Source organism: Myotis myotis, unplaced genomic scaffold, assembly GCF_014108235.1.
Source record: "Myotis myotis isolate mMyoMyo1 unplaced genomic scaffold, mMyoMyo1.p scaffold_m19_p_7, whole genome shotgun sequence".
Lineage (NCBI taxonomy): Eukaryota > Metazoa > Chordata > Mammalia > Chiroptera > Vespertilionidae > Myotis > Myotis myotis.
The window spans coordinates 61,178,811-61,189,612 of NW_023416379.1; positions in this window are offsets into that span (position 1 = coordinate 61,178,811).

Consider the following 10,802-nt stretch of genomic DNA (forward strand, 5'->3'; position numbering starts at 1 on the left):
CACCAAGTAACAGAAAAAAATTTCCCAGGAACTGAAAGCATTATAAAAAATATGCAGAAGAAAAATCTATGCACATGCATATTAAGTTTATTAATATTAAAAACAATAGGCTCAGACAATTTGACAAATTCTTGGGATGGAAAACACATACATTAATTCACTTAGTGATATCTAACAAATGGCATACATCAGAGTCTCTCTCTCTCTCTCTCTCTCTCTCTCTCTCTTACACACACACACACACACACACACACAGGTACACACACATGGTCCCATCCCCCAAAATATTCTAATTCAGTAAGTCAGGGGTAGAACTGATACTTTTTTATAACTTTTTTATTTTTCAATTACAGTTGACATACAATATTATAGTAGTTTCAGGTGTACAACATAGCAATTAGACATTTATATAACTTACAAAATGATCACCCCAGTGAGTCTAGTACTTGTCTGACACCATGCATAGCTATTATAATATTGACTAGAGGCCCAGTGCACAAAAATTTGTGCACTCGGGAGTGGGGGGGTCCCTTAGCCCGGCCTGTGCCCTCTCGCATTCTGGGACCCCTCGGGGGATGACCACCTGCTGGCTTAGGCCTGCTCCCCGGGGGATTGGGCCTAAGATGGTAATCAGACATCCCTCTGGCAGCCAGGCAGCCCTCGGGAGAAGTCCACTTGCCAGCGGGGAGCAGGCCTAAGCTGAAATTGGACATCCTTAGCGCTGCTGAGGAGGCAGGAGAGGCCCCCACCACCACCACTGTACTGGCAGCCATCAGCCTGGCTTGTGGCTGAGCAGAACTCCCCCATGTAGGAACTCACTGACCACCAGAGGGCAGCTCCTGCATTGAGCGTCTGCCCCCTGGTGGTCAGTGTGTGTCATAGTGACCAGTCATTCCCAGTCTTTCTGCTGTTAGGGTCAGTTTGCATATTACCCTTTTACTATATAGGATAGAGGCCTGGTGCACGGGTGGGGGCCGGCTGGTTTACCCTGAAGGGTGTCCCGGATCAGGGTGGGGGACCACTGGGGTGCCTGGCTAGCATGGGTGAGGGGCTGATAGCTGTTTGCAGCTGGTCACACCCCCTTCAGGGTGGAGGACCCCACTGGGGTGCCTGGCCAGTCTGGGTGAGGGGCTGAGGGCCGTTTTCAGGCTGGCGGGTGACTGAACCTCCCAGCTTCTCCTTTTTTTCTTTTTTCTTTTTATTCTGGGATTTATTTACCTTCTATAATTGAAACTCTGTTGCCACCACTGGCGCTCTAAGCTCTGAGGCCCCGGCAGGCTGAAAGCAGGTATCTGGGGTTTGTTTAGCTTCTATAATTAAACATTTTTGCTTTCAGAGCTCCGAGCCGGGCCGCAGCAGGTGGGAAACCTTGGCTTCCTCCATCACTGGAGCAAGCAAGCCTCCTGTTTGCTTCAGCTGCGTGGCTGCCAGCCTCCATCTTTGTTGGCAGTTAATTTGTATATCGCCCTGATTAGCCAATGGGAAGCATAGCGGAGGTACGGTTAATTACCCTTTTTGTCTTTTATTAGATAGGACTAGAGGCCCGGTGCACAAAAATTTGTGCACTCGGGGGGGAGGGGGACCCCTCAGCCCAGCCTGTGCCCTCTCGCAGACTGGGACCCCTCGGGAGATAATGACCTGCTGGCTTAGGCCTGCTCCCAGGTGGCAGAGGGCAGGCCCAATCCCTAGGTGCAGCCCCTGGTTGGGCTCAGAGCAGGGTCGATTGGGGAGTTGGGGCACCGCCCCCTGTCATGCACAGAGCAGGGCGTTCGGGAGGTTGTGATTCCACCCTCAGTCACGCTCAGGGTAGGGCCGATTGGAGGGTTGGGGCACCATCCCGTCACACTCAAGGCAGGGTCGATGGGGAGGTTGCGGCGCCACCCCGTCATGCACAGAACAGGGCCAATCAGGGGGTTGGGGCATTTCCCCCTGTCACTCACAGAGCAGGGCTCATCAGGGGGGTTGGGGCGCAGCCCCCTGTCACGCACAGAGCAGGGCCCATCAGGGGGTTAGGGCGCCGCCCTCTATCACCCACAGAGCAGGGCCGATCAGGGGTTTGGGGTGCCGCCACTCTCACACTCAGGGCAGGGCCGACGGGGAGGTTATGGCTCTACCCCATCACACACAGAGCAGGGCCCGTGGGGGGGAGGGGGACGTTGGGGCGCCGCACCCTGTCACAGAGCCGCAGGGCGATCAGGGGGTTTGGGCGCTGCCCCTTGTCACGCTGATCCCGGTGCCGGGAGGCCTCGCGGCTCCGCTGATCCCGGTGCTGGGAGGCATGTTACCCTTTTACTATATAGGGTAGAGGCCTGGTGCATGGGTGGGTGCCGGCTGGTTTGCCCTGAAGGGTGTCCTGGATCAGGGTGGGGGTCCCCACTGGGGTGCCTGGCCAGCCTGGGTGAGGGGATGATGGCTGTTTGTAGCTGGTCACACACCCTTCAGGGTAGGGGTCCCCACTGGGGTGCCTGGCCAGTCTGGGTGAGGAGCTGAGGGCTGTTTTCAGGCTGGGGGTGACTGAAGCTCCCAACCGCTCCTTTTTTTCTTTTTTTTTCTTTTTTTATTCTGGGCCAGCTTTAGCTTTGAGGCTTGGCTCCAGCTCTTAGGCCTCCCCTCCTGAAAGTAGGTTTCTGGCCTTTGCTTACAATGTTGCGATCCTGCTGGCTGAAGCCTGGCAGGTTTCTGGGGTTTTGTTTAGCTTCTATGTTTGTTACATAGTTGCTTGCAGCTCAGAGACCTGCAGCAGCAGGCGGGGAACGTTGGAGTCCTCCGTCACTGAAGCAAGCAAGCCTCATGTTAGTTTCCAACCTGCCTGGCTGCCGGCCGCCATCTTGGCTGACAGTTAATTTGCATATTGCCCTGATTAGCCAATGGGAAGGGTAGCGGTCGTATGCCAATTACCATGTTTCTCTTTTATTAGGATGATATTGGCTATGCTGTACTTTGCAACCCTGTGACTGTTTTTATAACTGGCAATCTGTACATCTTAATTCCTTCCTTTTTCACCCATTCCCTTAGCCCCCCTCCCATCTGGAAGCCATCAAAATGTTCTCTGTATCTATGATTTTGTTTCTATCTTCTTTGTTCATTTATTTTGTTTTTTAAATTCCACATATCAGTGAAATCATATGGTATTTGTCTTTCTCTGTCTGGCTTATTTCACATAGAAAAATACCCTCTGGGTCCATCCATGTAGTCGCATATGTCAAGATTACATTCTTCTTTTTGTCTACTATTCCATTGTATATATGTACCATGTCTTCTTTATCCATTTGTTTATTGAAGGACACTTAGGTTGCTTCTATATCTTGGCTATTGTAAGTAATGCTGTAATGAACATAGGGGAGCATATGTCTTTTTGAATTAGTATTTTGGAAATCTTCAGGTGAATACCCAGAATTGCTAAGACATATGGTAGTCCTAGTTTTATAGTAGTTTTGAGCAACCTCCATACTGTTTTCCATAATGGCTGCAGCAATTTGCAATCCCACCAGCAGTGCACAAGTGTTCCCTTTTCTCCAAATCTTCACCAACACTTATTTGTTTTTGTTTACTTATTAATAGCAATTCTGGCAGTTGTGAGGTGATCTCTCATTGTGGTTTAAATTTGCATTTCGCTGAGGATTAGTAGTGTTGAGCTTCTATTGGCCATCTGTATGTCCTCATTGGAGAAATGTCTATTCAGGTCTTCTGCTATTTTTTAATTTATTGTTTATGTTTTTATGTTAAGTAGTATGAGTTCCTCATATATTTGGAATATTAACTCCTTACTGAATGTATCATTTCCAAATGTCTTCTTCCACTCAACAGGTAGTCTTTTCGTCACTAATGGCTTCTTCATTGTGCAAAACTCTTTAGTTTGATATAGTCCCATTGGGTTTTTTTGTTTCCCTTGTCTGAGGAGACATATCCAAAAACTGTATTGATTACTATCTATGTTAAAATTTTTACTGCCTATGTTATTACTCCAGGAGTTTTATGGGTTCAGGTCTTACATTTACATCTTTAATCCATTTTTAGTTTATTCTTGTATAGGGTGTAAGAAAATGATCCAGCTTCTTTCTTCGGCATGCGTATGTTCAGTTTTCTCAACACCATTTATTAAAAAGACTGTCTTTATCCCGCTGTGTATTCTTGCCTCCTTTTCATAGATTAATTGACCATGTAGGTGTGGGTTTATTTCTGGGTTCTCTATTTTGTTCCGTTGAACTTTATGTATGTTTTTATACTAGTACTATGCTGTTTTGATTATTATAGTCTTGTAGTGTAATTTGATATCAAGTAGAGTGATACCTCCAACTTTATTCTTCTTTCTTAATACTGCTTTCGATATATGGGGTCTTTGTGGTTCCTATCCTCCATGTGCCATTAGCAAGGTAAAGATAATTCTATTTCTCCTAAAATGTTGTGGGAGAAAAAAGGGTGAGCTTCCTAAACATATTCTCTGTTTTATTTAGGAAAGATCAGTAGTAACTTTCAGAAAACCTTTTTTTTTTTTTTAATTATCTTGCACTTTTTTTCCTTTCTTTAAAATTAAATTTATTGGGGTCCCATTGGTTAGTAAGATTATAAAGGTTTCAAATACAGATTTCTATAATATATGATCTATATACTGCATTGTGGGTCCACCACACAAAGTCAAATCTTCTGTCACCATAGATTTAAAAACTTCTTAAATATTCAATTGATGCTCAAATAATTATAGTAAATAATTAAAATGAACATTTAATGTTCCCCTAAGATATAGAGTGTCCTTGAGTTCTTAATAGCTGAAAATATAAAATTTTAACAGTCTTTTTAAAATAGAGTCTTCTTTCAAAAGTGCTTTATTTTTCTTTGCATTTGAGAACAGGGCTTTGAAAAATCTAATCACATTCCTTAAGATCCCTAGTTTCTCCTTCAAGCAATCTATAATAATACAAGCATAATATGCTAATTAGACAGGACATCCTTTGGGATGAAGCCAGGGCTGCAGGTCCCCGGAGCCTGCCGGCAGCCAGAAGGAAGCCCGGATCACAGGTGCCAGAGGGAAGCCGGTGCCAGCAGCCAGGGGAAGGAAGGCCTACTCTTGCATGAATTTCATGCATTGGGCTTCTAGTATGTATATAAACAGCTACTCTGCAAACAGTATTTTGACAATATTTACTGTCCAATTTCTCCTACCCTTACTTTTCTCTACTATAATTTGCCATCTATAACCAACTCTCTAAACTGTCAAAACTATTTTGAATTATAATCCTAAATTCTTAAATTAGTTAATCTCCAAGATCATTGATGAAAATTCTGTATAAGAGCCCCAGATCACTCCTATACAGGACTGGTGGAAGTTTAAATAAGATAACCATTCAGGACAATAATTCCTTAATATGTATCAAACACCTTCAAGTATTTATCTCCTTTGGTCCAGAATAGGTTCTAACATTTTAATTTAAGATTTTATCTTAAAGAAATGATCAGAGCTATGTACAAAACTTCATGCTCATAGATCATCTTATAGGATAATTTATAATTACCAAAAAATCCCACCAAAACCTAAAACAAAACCTGTCACCAGTTTGAATATCTAATAATAGATACATTCATTAAATTATGACCTATTATACATTCAATTGAAAAGGTTTTTGAAAACATTTCAAAGTATGTGAACATATTTCCCACATGATGTTAACTGCAGAGTAAAACATAAGCATAAATGCAGTAAAATTGGACATTTGAGGGAAAATATCTACAGAGATTGAAATATTGATAGATTTAGAAATAGTTGGGAGGGACGGATGGGGAGAAAAAAGAGAAAGAGGGAAGGGGGAAGGAGAAAGGTAAACTAGAGTTATTTACCAAAATACAAATGATACATTGACTATGAGTTGAGGAAGTCTAATTTTATGTTCTTGTTTATACTTTTCTATAGTTTCCAAGTATTTCACAATGAGCCTTAGAAAACATATTACATAAGACATAAAAATGTCTTAATACTAATCCTACAGAAATATTCCCTATTCTTTTTCAAAGTAAAAATTATAGAAAAAATGAAGACAGGTTTTTAATAAAGCCCCAGAACTTTATACCAATCATTTTATGGCTGTGATAAGAAGCTCCAGCCCATAGAGTTCATGTCCTGAATTCTGAGACGTCCTTAACTATAAAACACAACATCAGTCCAACAGCAGCTTGGGAGAGGGGAATGAAATAATAGTACATTAAACATACTCAAAAAATTTTAACCTAGCAACAAAGTACTTTCAAAATCGAGCAAACATAGTCAGTAAAATGAGAATTTTGTCACAAATTCTCTAATCTCCCTTCCTGATCAGCTTTCCCCAAAGTCTACTTAAATTTTATAAAGTTCAGACCTCTCCATGTCCACAAGTAGAGCTGTGTACAAAACTTTATTCCCATATATAATCTGTAGAATAATTACCAAAAAAATCATTTAGATGTGTTTGGTGTTTCTTCAACTAATTCAAAGCACACGATATGTTTTGGAGGTGGGACACAAAGCTTTCCCATATCCCCAAGCAGCAAGCTACAAGCCACCACAGCCCTGAAGCAGGAGCACTGACTGGCTGGTAGTAAGAACTCTACTAAGTACCTGAATGAGTGAATAAATGAATGAGCATATCAATGTAGGTCAGGCAGTCACAGATAGCTGCCTGACCAGTTCTTAATCCTGGCTATCATCAGTAAATCTTTGTAGATTACATACTAGGGAGAATGGCATTGGAGGGGGAATGGATTGGGAAGGGAATTTAATTAGTTAACCTAAAGGTCTCATGTCTCCTTTACTGTAGGGAGCGACTACAGGGTTAAGTCTCTGACTGACCTGTTGGCAAAGCCAAAAACAAGTCCCAGCTTAGAGGGCACAGCCCTCTTAACATAATTAAGCGTGACCTTAAAATGCTCCCTTGATCTTACCTGGGTAGCTAATGGGCTGTGGGAGGTGCAGCAAGTGCTGCCAAAACAAGTGAAACTCACAAGAACATTGTAACTATGGTGACCACTACCTCGTTTACCTCTGGCTATAAAATAAAGGCTCAGCTTGCCTGGGTCTCTCTCTGTGGCCTCAGCCAAGCACAGGAGATCCACAGAGCCCCAGCTTATTCTCTTTGTCTTTTTACATCCTTCTCTGCCCCACCCCCCACCCCCTCCCCAGGCTCACTGAACCCTTGGCTGTGCTGGCCCAGCACACTTCACTTTGTGATGTGTCCTTACTTGAGTAAACTTCCAGGGAATATACTCCCTCTAAACTTATGCCTTTCTACAGTATAACTTTAAACTTTCATCCAAACAATTTCTGAGTAAAGAAAATATATGAAATCTAGTTCATACAGAGGTTTATTAGGTCTGAGTTGGTAAACTATAAGGGAGAAAGCCAGATTTTACTTCATTGTGAACCCTACAATAAATACAGTAATTGCCTTCTCCATCAAAGCAAGAAACCGAAGAACATTGACTGAACATTACCTAAGTTACTGAGATAAATATGATGAGGACAAGAGTCTGAGTATATGAGGAAGTCCTCATATACCATGGTGACGGAATATGCATTTATCAAATATTGGTCTGGGGCACAGCAAAGCTCTGCCAATGCCAGAAAAGTAAGTTATTATAAGATTTTTTAGAGAATTAGTTTCAGTAAACATACAGAGTCTAACATACAATTTTTGGATTAGATCTAGCTGACAAATCCCCGATTATTTGTATAGTTTCAATAATACTGTATTGTGAAGTGCTCAGCAGATTAACATCATGTGAAATTTTAAATTGAAAAATCAGGAGTTAGCCAAGATTTCAAAACTCTCCACCTGAATTATTAAGGTGGCCTTCAAAAGCCTTTTCAGCAAAGAAAGTCTGAGCATGACAAGAGGCTAGTAAGGATAAAAAGGATGCTTGTTTTATTTCTTTCTGTTTCATTTCCATCAAAACAGGCCAATTAACTATCATTTTCCTCTTTTTGAAAGTTAACTAATCACAGATTTTAATTGTCTATAGAGTCTCTTAACACTGCTTTCTTTTTTAAAAAAATGTATTTTATTGATTTCAGAGAGGAAGGGAGAGGGAGAGAAAATAATTGATTGGCTGCTTCCTGCATGCCCCCTACTGGGGATCGAGCCTGCAACCCAAGTAGGTGCCCTGATTGGAATCTAACCCTGATCTCCTGGTTCATAAATCAATGCACAACCACTGAGCCACACCAGCGGGGCAACACTGCTTTATTTTTACACAAACTCCCACCCCTCACCTTTTGATTCCTAAATACTTCTTTTTTTGGCATATAAAGTATTTTCTCTGGATTCTGGCAAGTAACTAGTGCAGAATTTCACACAGGAAAACACATCAAACACATTTTATAAATCAGCAAAAAGTACACTGATTCAGAAATTGAGTCACATATATACAGCACAGCAGCAATCATTTTCCACTATGTAAGTCCCATAGGAAGAAAGGAGACCTGATACCTACTATTTACACATATTTTTTAAAAAATAATTTGAAAGAATTACAGGTGTTTCCTAGTTAAACTAATAGTATTTCATATAGTGATGTGGACATAATACTCATCACCAAAACAAGTATATTGTTCTTTAGGGCACAAAAAATTACCTGATAATCAACCCAACTTAAATCTATACCCTCTACAAATCAGAAATCTTTATGAGGCTACACTTCGGAAATGGCAAAAAGTTAAAAGAAAAAGATTATAGAATGAAGATTATAGAATAAAGCCAGAAACCTAAGAAAAACCCAGAAGAGGCAATTGAGAGAGGGTCAGCCAGCCAGCCCCAGGACAGAGGAACGGCTGGCTTCTGGGAACCAGCAAGCCAGGGCTAAGCTTCAAGAAAAAGAAGAGTGAAGAGGGGAGTAGGCAAGGCACAAAGCCCTCTGGAAAAGGTACATGACCCTATCATAAGAAGTCCCATTTTGTGAGTGACACATTCGAAAATAAGATGTGTTTTTGCAGAGACTATTATGTAACGTCGTCCTAGACTTCACTTTTGTGTACACTTCAGATATGAACTCAAGAAAGCACAAGCAGCCCCACAGAAACATTTTCTTTAAGGCTCATTTTTTTTTTTTTTATTTTTTTTTTTTTTTTTTTTTTTTTTTTAAATATATATTTTATTGATTTTTTACAGAGAGGAAGGGAGAGAGAGTTAGAAACATCGATGAGAGAGAAACATCGATCAGCTGCCTCCTGCACATCTCCCACTGGGGATGTGCCCGCAACCAAGGTACATGCCCTTGACCGGAATCGAACCTGGGACCTTTCAGTCTGCAGGCTGACGCTCTATCCACTGAGCCAAACCGGTTTTGGCCTTAAGGCTCATTTTTAATGCTTAAAAAGCACTCTAATTCTCAGCTGTTTCACTTAAATCTCACCAAGGGGAGCATCACAGCACTGACAATGTTTCACAGCTTCTCACAGAGCTTCATTTTACAGGTAATCCAATATTTCTTCAACTTTCTACTTAGATTTGCATTTAAAAAATAGAGTTCTACTTTTTCTAGCCTATTAGAGATGCATCGTTTCACAAATATTGAGCACTTTGATTGTAGACATTCTCTAGCACATGATGTCCTTTGCATGTTTATCCCTTTAAACTCAACTCCTCAACTTGCTCCAAACACACACACACACACACACACACACACACACACACACAAAATATCGCCTTTGTTGTAAGTCAGTCATCACTCAGGACTGGTCCTCATGCTTTCCACTACAACTATCTGTTCCCACCTGTCAGGGTGTCAGAATGTCAACTTAGTTCTATGACTGCATATCCTCCGAAGTCAGACAGTGACAGACTCACCTACTTTCACAGCACAGAAGTTCCATCCTATATCAATACAAAGCTGTTCTCTACCCAGAACGTGTCAATTCACAGGATCCACACTACCTATCCCTGTCCCACTTGGTCGAACTACAAACCCTAACCAACTAAGAAATGCCAGAAGAAGCTGCAAGCCAGTCCTAAAAACCAGTATAGTACCCTCTTAGGCAACAACAAAAAACAGCATAAGGCACATATCCCTGGGTACCAGGTGAGGGCATCCAAAGCAGGAATTAGTCCTTAGGTATCCTCCACTATTAGAACCAATACCTACCTCCACCCATGTAACAGGATCCATTTAAGGTAAAAAATGATGGCAATCCCTGTGGCCTAACAGCTATTGTCTACTTTTCCCAGGCACCTATACCAAACTTTCCAATTCCCCATTTGTTCCACCCATGAGAACTTGCTTTCCTCCTTAAAATTTAGATCTGACCAACCTGAGATTACCAACCCAAACAAACTCATCACTGCCAACAAGTGGCCTCCTGATGACACCATGGCCAGGCCTGAACCTTGGTGCCCATGGAAGTATAGGCAGAACTGCAGCTGCGTAGGCATCTTTTTTTTTTTTTTTTTTAAGTGACACCATTTGTATTAAGAATTTCTAGAACCTTTTTTTATCATGCTATCTTGTGACCATAAAAGAGGTCTTTTATTGAAAATATCATCAATCTACTTCATCTTATAAATAGAATACTTAAATAATAGAAATAAGCCCTAGTTACATCAGTGGTTCAGTTTTACTCCAGGGTAATCAATTAAAATCATTTGTTTAAAACCATAGGAATTTCTTAAAGTAGCTCATACCATAAAAGAAATTCAGATCTTTAATTTACGGTTTCTCAGTCTAAATCTATTTGTCCTTTCAATAACTATAAGAAATTTATAAAATTTGGGTTTTACCCTCTTACAAATTTTACTGAACTATTAAGTGAAAAGTTACTAAGAAAATAAAGAAAAATTATTAAT